Source organism: Pelodiscus sinensis, chromosome 10 (assembly GCF_052426305.1).
Source record: "Pelodiscus sinensis isolate ZL-2025 chromosome 10, ASM5242630v1, whole genome shotgun sequence".
In the NCBI taxonomy this organism is placed as follows: Eukaryota; Metazoa; Chordata; order Testudines; family Trionychidae; genus Pelodiscus; species Pelodiscus sinensis.
In genome coordinates, this window is record NC_143061.1 from 46,804,583 (window position 1) to 46,819,468 (window position 14,886).

Below are 14,886 nucleotides of genomic sequence, written 5' to 3' on the forward strand. Positions count from 1 at the left end.
ACCAGCGCATGATACGCGCATTGGTGTCTTTCATTGTTTGCAACCACCTTAAAGGGGCGTGATCCGTCACTACCAAAAAATTACTCCCCAGTAAATAATACCTTAGTGCGTCCACGGCCCATTTCACAGCCAGTGCCTCCCTCTCTATGGTGGAGTACCGGGTTTCCCTCGGGTACAACTTGCGGCTTAAGTATAGCAGCGGGTGTTCTACTCCCTCTACCTCCTGGGATAGCACGGCCCCGAGTCCTACCTCGGAAGCATCCGTCTGTAGGATGAAGGGCCTGTCAAAATCCGGCTGGGCTAATACCGGTCCCCGGGTAAGGTGGTCCCTCAAGGTCTGAAACGCCCTCTCGCACGCTGCTGACCACTCTACCCGCCGCGGGTGTTGGTTTTTGGTCAGGTCCGTCAGGGGGGCTGCTATGGTGGAAAAGTTAGGGACAAAGCGCCGGTAATACCCCACCAACCCCAGGAACTGCCTCACCTGTCGTTTCGTGGTGGGAGTGGGGTATTCTCGGAGGGCCTGAATTTTATCTATTACGGGTTTCACCTGTCCCTTCCCCACCGTATACCCCAAGTAGGTTACCTCTTCTTTCCCTAGGTGACATTTGGCCGGGTTCGCTGTTAACCTGGCTTCCCCTAGGGCCCTCAATACCTCCTCTAAGTGGGTTAGATGTTCCTCCCATCCTTCGCTGTACACGATAATATCATCGATGTACGCCGCTGCATACGCATTGTGGGGTGCCAAGACTTGATCCATCAGCCGCTGAAATGTGGCAGCGGCTCCATGCAGTCCGAAAGGCATCATCGTGAATTGGTAGAGCCCAAAAGGGGTTGGGAATGCTGTTTTGGCTTTCGTCCTCGGTGTCAACGGGATTTGCCAATATCCTTTAGTGAGGTCCAGGGTCGAAATATATCTGGCCCTCCCCAGGCGTTCTAGTAGTACATCTACCCGGGGCATGGGGTAAGCATCGAACTGGGAGATGGCGTTCACCTTGCGGAAGTCAATGCAAAACCTCACTGAGCCATTGGGTTTGGGGACCAGCACTATGGGGCTCCTCCACTCGCTGCGGGATTCTTCCACCACCCCTAGGGCCAACATTTCTTTTAGTTCTTGGCGCACGGTGTCCCACATCTTCCTGGGCAGGGGACGGTGACTGTCCCGTACTTTCTGCCCTGGTTTTGTGGCAATGTGGTGGCTAATTAACGGGGTCCTTCCTGGTTTAGCGGACAACACATGTGGGAATCGCGCTATGAGTTCTTGTAGCTGTTGCTTTTGTCCCTCCTTTAGGTCTTGCCCGACATCTACCTGGGGGTTCTCCATCAAGGCTCCCACTTGTGGTCCCAACTCGTCCTCTGGAGGGAAGGGGGTGATCATCATTGCTTCCCTCTCCCTCCAGGCCTTCAGGAGGTTTACATGATACACTCGTAAATCTTTCCGCCGCCCTGGTAGCCTCACCTCGTAGTCGACTGGCCCGATCTTCCGCACGACTTCGAAGGGTCCTTGCCACTTGGCTAATAGCTTGGACTCCGAGGAGGGCAATAAGAGTAACACCCGATCCCCGGGTTGAAAGCTCCGCATCTTCGCCTTCTGGTTGTAGTGGCGTGCTTGTGTTTCCTGCGCCGTCCGCAGGTTCTCCTGGGCTAGCCAGCCCAATTCTTCTAACCGCTCCCGTAGTTGTAACACGTAGTGGATGGTCCCCTGGGCGCGTCTCTCTTGTCGCTCCCAAGTCTCTCTCAGTAAGTCCAGAATTCCCTGCGGGCGTCGGCCATACAATAATTCAAATGGGGAAAATCCCGTGGAGGCTTGGGGGACCTCCCTTACAGCGAAGAGAAGAGCGGGCAACCATCTGTCCCACTGTCGGGGGTCGTCGTCGACGAATTTCCGCAGCATTGACTTCAGTGTCCTGTTGAACCGTTCCACCAGCCCATCCGTCTGAGGGTGGTACACGGAGGTTCTCAGGGAACGGATGTTCAGTAGGCGGCACAACTCCGTTATCAGCTTGGATGTTACGTTGGTCCCCTGGTCTGTTAGGATTGTCTTCGGGAGACCCACCCGGGCGAACACCTTTAAAAGTTCGTCGGCAATGGCGCGCGCTGTCGTGACCCGGAGGGGAATCGCCTCTGGGTATCGAGTGGCGTAGTCCACAATGACCAGAATGTATTTGTTCTTATTAGCGCTTTGCTCCAGCGGCCCGACCAAGTCCAACCCTATGCGTTCAAAGGGCGTCCCTACCACGGGCAGAGGGACCAACGGGGCTCGGGGGACCCCGCCGGGGTTAGCCCGCTGGCATTCGGGGCATGATGCACAATAGTCCCTCACCGCATGATGTATTCCCGGCCAGAAGAACCGCTGGGCTAGTCTGCACAATGTTTTCTCCCGGCCCAGGTGGCCTGCCCAGGGCACATCGTGGGCCAATCGCAACACCGTCGTCCGAAGCCGCTGAGGTACCAGCAGCTGGCAGATCTCGGCTTGGGTCTGCGGGTCTTGGGTCAGGCGGTACAACAAGTCACCCCGTATCTCGAACCTTGGGCCTTGGGGCCCCCCTAAGGGGGCCCGGTCCCTCGACTCGGGTCCTCCCGCCTGCTCCCAGGCCCGGCTGAGGGTTGGATCATTCCTTTGTTCCTCTAGGAAATCGCCGTCCAGGGAGAAAGCTGTTTCTTGGGGATCTATGGGGGGGGTGTCAGTTCGAGAGGGTTGTGGGGCTCCCCTCCTGGCCCCCCTTGAGGTCCCTTCCCCGGGGTCTTCTTCCATCGGCAGTTCTGTTAGCGCTGCCTGTGGCTGTTCTGGGCCTCCCCCCTCGGGGTCCCCTCGCCTGTAGCCCTGTAGTAGGGTCCAAAAGTGGGGCCAATCCCGCCCCACCACCACGGGGTAAGCCAGTCGGGGGACTACCCCTACACTGCACCTCTCTTCGTGCGCCCCGATCGCTAACCTCACCTTAGCGGTGGGGTATGTCCTTACTTCCCCGTGGATACACTGCATTCTCACCGGGGGCCCCCATTGCTCTGGGTCACCGACTAGGTCTTCTTCTATCAGCGTCTGTCCACACCCCGTATCCACCAAGGCTGTGGTCTCCTCCCCTTGCACCTTAACTGGGATGAGTATCTTTGTCCCCCCTTCTTTCTGCTGTTGCACCCCCGTTACTAGTACTTGCCCATAGCTACAGGCCCTGGGGGTGCCCCTCTCTTTCCCGGGGGCTCCCTGGCGGCTCCCTGGGCGGCCTGCCCCCCTCCGGGCTCCTCCGCCAACCCAGTGCCCTTTCAATAGGGCGACCGCCTGCCCCAACGTCTTGGGCCCCTGTCGCCGGATCCACTCCCGGTCCTCCTTGGGCAAACTCTTCAGGAGCTGCCCCACAGCCTCCCTATTACCTTTCCGGGGGCCCATCTTCCCCCAGGCCCCCTCGAGCACCTGCCCGACTAAAATCCTGCCCCCTCTCTCTCTTTTTTTTTTTTTTTTTAAAGCACCCCAAAAAAAAGAAACCCCTCTCTGCGCCCCCTTTTACTCAAGGGGGGGGGATCATCCCCACATTCTCCACCAGTTGTGGCGGGGTACCACCCGCCTCCGCTCCCTTTCCCCAGGGTAACAAAGCGTTAACCCCCTGCCCGGGGGCCTAGTCCGCACTCGCAGCAGGCCCAGCGGCCTAGTCCAGTACTCGCAGCAGGCCCAGCGGCCTAGTCCAGCACTGCGGGGTGGGGTAGGGGGGTCCGGGCCCTCCCTCTCCACCGGACCCCAACCCAGGGCCCTGATAGTGGTGGGTGGTTCCCACCACTGGCTCAGCGGGGGGGCCTCCCCCAAAACATGCTAAGCCCACTGGGGGAGGGGGTTTCCCGGCCCCTTGCCCTGGGTTACTTCCTACCCCCAATCTGGCGGCCGACGGAGGTCCCACCTGGCGATGCTGGGTTGCCGGCAGCAGCCTCGTCCGACGGTCTTGTCCCTGGGGCAGTGGCACAGGGGCGTCTTCTGCAGCGGGGCGGGCGGCCACCGGGCGTCGGTGTTGGGGGCGTGCTCGCCCCAGGGCTGGTGGTAGCCGCAGCGGTGCCTCCTCCGGCTCTGGATCTGGCAGCAGGTCCGGCGGCGGGCCTGCAGCTGGGGCCGGAGCTCCTGTCTCCCCAGCGGTCTGCCTCAACTGAGCAGCCCAGCAGTCTTTTATAGCGAGGCTGCACTCCGAGCATGCCCAGTAGGGCTGTGGGGGAGGGGCGTGTTCTGCCCAATAAATGGGCTCCCCTTCCTCCTGCTCAGTGCGGGGCAGGTTCGCCCCGTCACAGGGCAGAAAAATGAGGACTAACATCAGGTTTATTTAATTTTGAGTTTTGGAATAAAACTCATAAGTTATGATGGACTGAACTGCTAGAGACCCAGAAAATGGTCTGAGCCTCATCCAGGCTGTCATTCATAGAACAAGTGAGTTTAAAATCCTTGAGAGAGAGCCTGGGGAGTGAAAAAAACTAAAACACTGTGTACTGAGGTTCTTCCAGTGCAGTGGTCTCCACCCTTTTTACACCCAAGATCACTTTTTAAATGACAGACCAAGCCAAGATCTACCACCCCGCCCCTTCCTTGAAGCCCCACCCCTTCCTTGAAGCCCCACCCTCTCTATTCTCCTCCTCTCCATCACTTGCTATCCCCAATCCTTATACTGCTGCTTATTTTTTTATTTATTTTTTATTCTTCTGTAGAAAGAGGTTTTTCCAACATTTGGCCTGTCTACACTGGACCAAATGTCAGAAAAAAAACTCTTCTTTTGGAAACCACCTTATTACTTGTGGAAAGAGGAATATAGGGGTGACCAAAAGAGCCTGTTTGCTTGTCCACTAAAGAAGTGGAAGAACAAACACAACCCTGGATGCAGAAGAGTTTTTCTGGGATATCTCCAGAATCCTGAAAAACTCCTGCAGTCTAGCTGGACCCTTGGGCTGTGTCTACACTGGCACCCTTTTCCGTAAAAGGGATGCTAATGAGACACTTCGGAATTGCAAATTCCGTGGGGGATTTAAATATCCCCCGCCGCATTTGCATGAACATGGCTGCCGGTTTTTTCTGGCTCTGGGTTTTGCCGGAGAAAAGCGCCAGTCTAGATGGGATCTTGCGGAAAATAAGCCCTGGGAACATTGACAGGAACACTTCCCCCAGCCTCTCTGCCCCCGAGTTAATGTCACATTCCCTTTCAAGTAGGAATGGTGTCCCTGGCCTCTGTTTGTGGAAGGCTGGAGATGGATGGCATGAGACAAATCACTTGGTCATTGTCTTCGGCCCATCCCCTCCAGAGTAGCTGATGTTGGCCGCTGTCGGCAGAAAGGCTACTGGGCTAGATGGACCTTTGGTCTGACCCAGTACAGCCGTTCTTACGTTCTTATGTTCTAAGCTCAAAGCTCAGGGTTGGGGATCTCACTGGACCAACTTGATTTTCATGCAAACCTGCTCATGGGTTCGCATGTGGGCTTTGGTGGCCAGGCTGGCAGCTATCCTGCCATAGATGGCCGCATTCCTGTGCCTAGTGCGGAGGTCGTGGATGAGGTCCACAATCTCCGCACTAGACCAGGCGGGCGCCTGCCTCTTGCGGCCCTGGGCCAGCTCCTGTGAGCCACCAGCCTGGTCCTGGGAAGAGGTGGAGGGCTGGGTGGCAGCGGGTGGCTGGCTCGTGCCGTGCCAGGTGCAGGGTCTGCTGGCTGGGTGCTGGCAGGCTTGCAATTGGCACAAGCACCGTAGCCAGACCATGGCCCTTTAAGGGATCCGGGGCCGGGAGGGGGCAGAAGAGTTTCCGTGGTTTGGCGCAGAGTGGCCACCAGGGCAAGCTGGGGAGGGCTAGCCTCCCACTAGTTCGAATTAAGTGGCTACACAGCCCTTAATATGAACTACTTAATTGGAACTAGGCGTTAGTCCTCGTAGAATGAGGTTTACGTAGTTCGAATTAAGCGCTCCGCTACTTTGAATTAAATTTGAACTAGCGGTTTGAATGTATAGATGCTATTAAAGTTAATTTGAACTAACGGCTGCTAGTTCAAATTAACTTTGTAGTGTAGACATACCCTGAGGGAGGGGATTGGCTGCTGGGGTCTCTGGGAAGGGGAAGGGGTAGGGGTGGAAGAGCAAGTCAGGCATAGGGGCACCAGTTTAATCATCCCACCTAGGGCACCATAAATCCCAAGGACTGCCTTGGGTGGGCACCTCCCAAGGGCTCAGGCACTCCCACTCATTCTCTGTTTTGTGTGTTTGTCTCCTTCTGCAGGTTGTGAGGGCCAGTAACTCCATCCTGCTGTGCAGGGCCATCAGTCTAAGAGACCTGGACCCAATCGTGGTTGGATTTGCTGCCCTGCGGTTCCCGAACAGTGGTGGAGCCATAGATGGGACCCACATTCCTATCCACATACCACAATATCGAGTGGCCCAGTATATGAACAGGAAAGGCTACTTCTTAATGGTGCTGCAGGCCCTGGTTGACCACTGTGGACAGTTTACTGACATTTTTGTCTGGTGGTTAGGCAGGGCACACAACACCTGCATATTTCGTAACTCAAGCCTCTACGACAAGCTGGAGTGGGCACATTCTTCCCCCACCATGACTTTGCAGTTGGGGGCATGCAGTTGCCACTGTGCATCATGGGGGACACGGTCTACCCTCTCATGCCATGGCTGATGAAACCCTATACCAGCTACCTCAGCCCCAGCAGGGAACAATTTAACTCCCACCTCAGCCAGGCAAGGATGCAGGTGGAGTTTGCCTTCAGCTACCTCAAGGCACGGTTCAGGTACCTTCTGAATCACCTTGACATGGAGAAGCACAACATCCCTGAGGATGTGCTGGTGTGTTGTGTCCTCCACAACATTGTGGCGAGGAAGGGAAAGACCTTCCTACCTGGGTGGGGGCAGAGGCCAGCCAAAAAGGGATACCCTTCGAGTAGCCACGGACAGCTGCCATCCGCCAAGCCCATCAGTTGGGGATGCGCATCTGGGAGGCCCTGAGCAAGAGTTTCTCTCAAGTAACTCTCCCCAGGGCCTCCCCACGAGGGGCTTGGGCCCTGCTCCAATATCCCTTTTTCCACCACAGCCTCTCTCTTCCCCCCTTCCCAGAACTCTGAATAAAGACACCTATTTGGATTTTAACAGAATGAACTTTGTATTTATCTTTCATTTTAAAAAGTTGGGGAAGGGGAGGGGGCTCATAGCCAGGACGGGGAGGGGGGTTGGGGCTGACAGTGGCATGGGGGGCAGCTGGAAGTGCCAACTTCAGTGCAGGGACATTGGTGAACTTGGGGTTGGGTGGGTCCTGGGACCACAGGGGGATAGATGGGGGGCGGAGGGGAGAGGGCTGAAGCAAAGTCAGGGATGGCAGGGGGGCATGGGCATCACTTGGGGAGGGGGCATTGGCATTGCTTGTGGAGGGAGCAGAGGCATCGCTTGGGGGGCAGGGAGAGGGGGAATGGGCATATCAGGGGGGCAAGAAGGTGATAGGCAGGAGCAGCGACAGTAGCCGGGTGGGTGCCATCATTTTGCACATAATGGCACACATGTTATCGCCCTGCCGCATGAGCTGGTCCCATGCGGGTCTGCCACTCTGTGTCCTCCAAGACCTCTTGCGCCAGAGTCTGCTGCATGTTGTGCAGGATGCACAACATCAGCTCCTCCTGCACCCTGGAGCGCTTGTGGGTCTGCCGGGGTCAGGCAGCTGACTCGGGTGGCATTTCTCAGTCACAGCTGGTCCGGCTGTGGAGAGCACAGAGGGAGAGGCGGTGAGTCATCCCTGCAGACACTGTCCCTGGGGCCGTGCCCTCCTCTGTGAGCAGTGACCAACAGTCCTTGGGCCAGAGGAGGGGGATGTCCCGGGAGCAAGGCCATGAGTGACCTGAACAGCAGGCCCTGCCTCACAGTGGCCCCAAGGTGCCCAGAGAATCATGCTGCTTGCTTCCACCCCCCCATGCACAAGCAGGCAAGGGAAGTGTCTGGCCACAGTGGGATCCCATGGGCGGCAGAGGAACCTGGAGCAGCCTGGTCCTCCCTGGGGCCCGCACACACACTGCACACACAGTGCCGTCCACTGGAGCAGGCGGTGCCTCATGCATGCAGGCATGCCCATGTGCTGTGTGTGTCTGGGGTCATGCCTGTGCCCTTCTGGCTGGCCTTCTTCCAGCCATGGCAGGCAGTGGGAAGGCGGCCCCCCCACCCTGGGGCCAGATGTGTGTGTGGCCTCCCCTGAGCCTGGGAGCAGGATCCTGGGCATGGTCAGGGGCTGCCTGCTAAGACTGCCTGGCGCACACTAATGCTGCAGGTGGTTCCACATGCACGGACTGCAGCACAATGTCCAGCCCAAGCAGGCTGAGCAACACTCACACCCCATCCCCTCTGCACCTGTCTCCCCCACCCTGTGTGTGGAAAACTGAGAGCACTCACCTGAAGATCCCTCCCCGGCATCAGACGATGCCTGTGACACGTCCAGGCTTATGGGTACCAGCTCCAGGGACAGCATGACTGTGGTCACCATGTCATCCTCCTCCTGCCCCTGCTGTCCCTCCTCCTCCTCCTCCATGACCTCCTGCCGGGTGACGACAGGCATCCAAGGCCAGAATCGACGACTACAGTGGGGAAAGGGCTTTCCCACCCCCAGGATCTGGTGCAACTCGTTGAAATAGGGGCAGGTGTTGGGTCCTGCCCCGAAGCATAAGCTGCACTCTCTGGCCCTCACATAGCCCTGGTGGAGCTCCTTCACCTTACTCCGGATCTGTTGAAAGGTCTGGGGTGGGTTTCCCCGCTCCACCAAGGCCTTGACCATCCATCCATAAATGTCCACATTGTGGCATTTGAAGCGGAGATCCTGTAGCATGTCCTCCTCCCCCCACAGCTCGAGGAGGGACAGGATCTCCACTCCAAACCAGGAAGGTGACCGCCACTTGGTACCGCTTGGTGGGTGCTCCTTGTGAGGGCCAGAAAGGTCTTGGGGGGCTTGTGGCTCGGCCATTGTTCAGAATGACTGTGGCAAGGACAGCTGCGTGGTCAGTGCTGCTCTCAGGGCCAGCTTCCTGCCATAAGACTTGTCCAGGGTGCCTGCAGCTTTAAGAGGTGCCAGGAGACAGGAACTATAGAGCTGTGATTACTTTGAACAGAGTGGCCACCAGAGCACCTGTGTTATTTCCTGGAGGCCTCTTCTTTCAAAAGAAAAGCCTCTTCCCCGTCCACACTCGCCTTCTTCCGAAAGAGCTCTTTTGGAAAAGGTGTTCTTCCTCGTAGAAAGAGGTTTGCCACTGTCGGAAAATCCCCTCTGTTCTTTCCAATTTTTGTCAAAAGAACACGATTTCAGTGTGCACATAAGGGCTGATTTAAAAAAAAAAAAACTCTCCAGTGTAGACATACCCTCAAAGGGTGTGTCTAGACTACAGGGTAGCCTTTTTTCAAAAAAACTTCGCCTGCATCTAGACTGCTGCTGCATTCTTTTGATTTACAAAGAACGTGGTAGTTTTTTCAACCACAGAAAACCTTGTTTTATGAGGAAGAATGCCTTTTTTCAAAAGCGCTCTTTCGAAAAAAGGCGCTATGTAATGCAACTGTGCTTTTTCGAAAGACAGCATCCAGACTGCCTGGGTGCTGTCTTTTGGAACAGCAGTTTGCTTTTTCGAAAGTACTGGTTGTAGTCTAGATGCTCTTTTTCAAAAGAGGCTTTTTTGAAATTATTTTTCGAAAAAGCCTCTTTCGAAAGAGGCTTGCAGTCTAGATGTACCCGTAGACTTCTGGCACCTGAGAACACAAGGCAGACTTGAGACACTTTTGTCAGCAATGACTGAGTTCTCTAATCTGCTTTGCCTGCACCAGTCAATTGGAGCATTGAATGGGCTTCCAATATGACGCCCAGTTCTGCCACAGAGGGATTGTTTTTACACAATGTTTACCAGATATGAGAGCCATTTTCACCCTCTACAGCAGTGGTCTCCAATCTTTTTAAGCATAAGATCACTTTTTGAATGTAAGTGTAATCCAGGATCTGCCTCAGACCCAAATACCCTTGCCCTGCCTCCGTTGTGCCCATTTTCTAAGGCCCTGCCCCTGCTCACTCTACTCTCACTTTTGCCCACCATTCTCCCTCTTTTTCACCAGGCAGTGGCAGAGTGTTGGGGCACAGGCTCTGGTCTTGGGCAAAGGGATTTGGAGTGTGAGAGAGGATCTGAACTAAGCCTGGGGCAGGGAGTTGGGGTACAAGAGAAGGTTCATGACTGGGACAGGAGTTCGGGATACTGGCTCCACTGCTTACCACAGGTGCTTATCTCAGGTGGCTCCTGGGTGGTTGTGCAGTGAGGCTAAGGCAGGTTTACCCCTGCCCTGGACCTTCCCCACTCTCAAAGACAGCCAGCAAACTCCCTCCATCCCAAGCCCTGTTGTGACCTCGCTCCATTCTGTGGAGATAGAATACAGGGTGGGAGGGGGGCACCCTGACATCAGCAACCCTTCCTCTCCCTCTCCTGCCCCTGCACAGAGAGCAGGAGGCTCGGGGGAGGGGGGGAGTTACAGCTCCAAGGCAAAGGGCAGGAGATGCACGGCAATGGGGGGAGGAGCAGCTGAAGTGCTGCACTTGATAGCCTCTTGGCCAAACCAGTCAGAGGCTCCAAGATCTACCAGTACATCCTGATCTACTGGTTGGTGACCATGGCTCTACAGCAAACTGTACTATTGAGTCCTCACCTAGGCAAACATCTCAGCAATGACAGTGGGAGTTCTGCCTAAATTGATATTTTATGATTAGATTAGATTAAAACAATGAGCTAACAATGGTGTGTTCAAGCCAGATATGCTCCCTCATCTCTCCCACTCTTCGACTGGGCCTGAAAGGATCCCTTGAGTTTTTTCTCCAGTGTCTCTGTCCTTCCACAACCCTGGGAAAAGCTGTGACTCAACACCCAACCTTCTGCTCTGTGAATAATGAACCGTGATCAGGGATACTTGGGCCCCAGAGAGGCATGTTTACTGTGTTATACAACAGGTCAGATTAACAGCTCTAATGGTTCTTTTTGTTTGTGAAGTCTGACTCTAGGGCTATGTCTACACTCGCGGCTTCTTGCGGCAGAAATGTGCAAATGAGGCTAAGTGTGGAATATCGCCGAGCCTCATTTGCATACCTAATGAGCCGCCATTTTTGCAGAAGAGGCTCTTGCACCAGAAGAAGCTATCTATACTGTCCCTTCTTGCACAAGAAAACCCCTCTTGCGCAATGCCGTTATTCCTGAAAATAATCATTGCGCAAGAGCGGTTTTCTTGTGCAAGAAGGGGCAATGTAGACAGCTCCTTCTGGCGCAAGCACCTCTTCTGCAAAAATGGTGGGCTCATTAAGTATGCAAATGAGGCTCAGCGATATTCCACACTTAGCCCTATTTGCATATTTCTGCTGCAAGAAGCCACGAGTGTAGACAGAGCCTATGATTTTAAGCATCTTAATACTGCTGGTTCGTTCTGTAGCAGTTTTTGGTTTTGTGGCAAGGTAGTTAGTACGTGGTAAAGTTTAGTGTAGAGTCCTGATAGTCTTGGCTCTGGCATATGATTGCTGAGAATCTGGAGTGAAGGGACATTTAACCTTATGGCCTGGCACTGAGTAGCCGTGACATGTATAAGCACTATAAGTCATGGAATGAAGTCACATAAAATCAATATTTTGATCCTAGTTCTTAATTCCTGAAGGTAAGGGCCTGATCCAAAGCCTGGCAATCAGTAGATTCTCCCTGAATCTTCAACGGGTCCCAAACCAAGAGTTATTTCAAAGAAGTTAGTGGAGTTGCACCACTAAACCACTTGTAAGAAGGTTCAGGACCCATGGGTCTCTTGAACACAACAGGCCAATATCTCATTAAGTACTATACAGTAGTCCCGAATTTTACCCACCCAGCATGAGCTCAAAAGAGAGGGAGATCTTTATTTTCCCCTCTCTTAGCAATAACTAGCTTAACCTCACTGTACTGGCCTTTATCAAATGGGTTGCATGGCATAGACACTAAAATGTATGCATGGCTGCTGGGGTGCAGGCTGTGAGAGCATTTAGGCCTCCAGAGTTATAGGGCAGAGAAGACCCCATCTACCCGGGGCCGAATGTCAGGAAAAAAATCTCTTGCCCTGTAAACCTTGTTTTAAGTGTCAGGAGAAAAAAAAGATTTTTTTTCCTGATACTAAGAACGAGATTTACAGGGATGCCAATGAAATGTGTCTGCTTTTACGATTTTTTTTCTTCAGAAAAACAGATGTGCACCCCAGAAAAACTCTGCAGTGTAGACATAGCCTTACTACTGTGGGACCACTCTCCTGTGCTGCTTGATGTGGTGCATACACCAGCTGCATCTGAATAAAATCTTAACATTTGACACCACTGTACTAGTTCTAATTTGGTGGTGTGATTTTTGCTTGTCCCCAGGCAGAATGTAGAGCATTTCAAATGCTTTTGCATCGTGGAGACAAATATAACTTACTGGCCAATGAAAAAAGAGCTGGCTGTGTTAAGCCCTGCACTGATTTGCAAGTCAGGTATATATAAAACATAAATAACTGCAAATGTCAAAGGCTGCAGAATGGTTGATCTGTTGATTGTTTCTCCAGACACAAAGCATTCATGTTGCTTTTTGCATGTCTTCAGTAAGCTTGATTGTCACCATTGTATTTTACAGAGCGCTAAATCCAAATACCATTCTTTAAAAGAAACATCAGCAAGTAAACATGTTGGACCCATTTTTCAAGTACCAACAACTTCACAAGGTATCCAAATCTGGCATTTCAATGTTCTGTTTGACTTGTAAAAACAAAAGACAGGACTGTGCAACACTTTAAAGACTAACAAGATGGTTTATTAGGTGATGAGCTTTCATGGGCCAGACCCACTTCCTCAGATCAAATTGTGGAAGAAAATTGGCATGACCATATATACCAGAGGGATACAATAAAAAAAAGTGCACACATATAAAATAGACAAATCAGATTTTAGAACAGAAGGGGTCACGGGGCGGGGGGAGGGGGGGAGATTTAGCCGTTTGGAACGGAAATCCATCAACCATATGAAAAAACTTGCACAGATCCAGACAGACATCACCCATTAACCTCCCCCCCATCCTCCCTCTGTTCTAAAATCTGATTTGTCTATTTTCTATGTGTTCACTTTTTTTGACTGTATCCCTGTGGTATATATGGTCATGCCAATTTTCTTCCACAATTTGATCTGAGGAAGTGGGTCTGGCCCACGAAAGCTCATCACTGAATAAACCATCTTGTTAGTCTTTAAAGTGCTGCATAGTCCTGTCTTTTGTTTCAGCAAGCCCAGACTAACACGGCTACATCTCTATTACTGTTTGATTTGTAGGCAGAGAAAACAGGCCTAACTTTCAAACTGACTTTCCAAAGGAGGGGTTCAAACATGGAGTCGCCAGCTTGCTTTGAAGTCCTTCTCCTCTCTCGCATGTACCCCACAAAGCTCACTTGGACATGTAGAGATTGAAAGACATTGGATTGCACAAGCGAGGGAAGGCCACAGAATACTCATGCAGATATGGTCTATATTTTGGCAGTGCACCCAATGGCTGTATCTGTGGGGTGCACTGGACAAAAGGAAGAGATTTTGGCACTGTGCAGATTGATGATCAATGACCATAGAAGAGCTGAGCCCGGTTCTTTGTTCTGAGAAGTTGTACTGGATTGGTGGGATAGGATCCTCCTCTTAGGTTGTAAAGCACCTGTTCAGCAGCTCCGCAGCTGCTACTGCAATCTATCGATCCACATAGGCATGCATCATCTTTGATATGGGCAGGCAAGAGGTGTGGCTCTAGGTGAGGACTACAGGAGTGGATCAAAAACTTTCACCCAGACCTCAGTAATATGCATGTTCTGCAAGTCATCCAGCAATCAGTATAGCTGATGCCCTGGTTTCCCACAACAGATGTTGTAGTTTAGCATTGTTAAAATATTAAAGTAAAATATAACTCACGGGCCAAAATCAGACCTAGTGTATGCAGCTTAACTCTATTGACTTCAGGTCTGGATTTTCCCCAGATTGCATCTGTATTTAGAGAAAAGATTAGGCACATGTGTACTCTCAGTTTTTGTCTATAAGATCATAGTTAGGTGACAATAGTAAAGAGCCACAAAATAAATCCCTGTCTTCAAACACTGAAAAATGAACTTTCTCAGAACAGCATTATCACTGAAGCTAGTGTCTGTCTGCAAAGCTGCTGCCTGAAATCCTACCCGGCTACATCCTGCTGCCTTTCTCCTCCACAGATATTTTTACCTTACTGCCTCCTGTCCCTGCCCCTTTCTATGTAACTAATGTTTACTGCAAGAATTTATATTAAAGCTCTCAATGATCCAGGTAAGTCAGCACCTCAGATTGGGGCATTTCTGGTCAATTAACTTTAATGGTCATATCTTGTTCAATAGCATTACAGTCACTTCAATAACACTGTGACACCAGTTACTAGAGTTGCACAGCAATTATGCTGCCTGTGAAAGTGGTTTCAGATCCAAAGCTGTATATTTCTTATTGAGTACCTTGATCATGCTCAGCTAGGTAGGATCTCCAGACCAGACCCTGAAAGATATTTAGTTGCCTAATTCCCATCAATTTTAGGTGCCAGTGGAAGTTAGGCTCCCAAAAATGTTTGAGGTCCTGGACCTCAGTATTCAGCTACATCCTGTTCCTACAGCACATGTTGTATAATATTTGTCCTCATTCATTTTTATCAGTCTCTAATATACATTTAGGGAAGTTTGGGGCTGCATTCTGATGATGACAGAAGAAAGCCTAAGACCTCTTTGGTTTGACATTTCTGAACTTCTCACCTTTTAAGTAAGACCACATAGAACAAAGACTTATTTGTACTCCTATGGCTGGCAGTAAGTTATTGATATGTTGATCCATAAGTAGTGGAACTGTGATTACT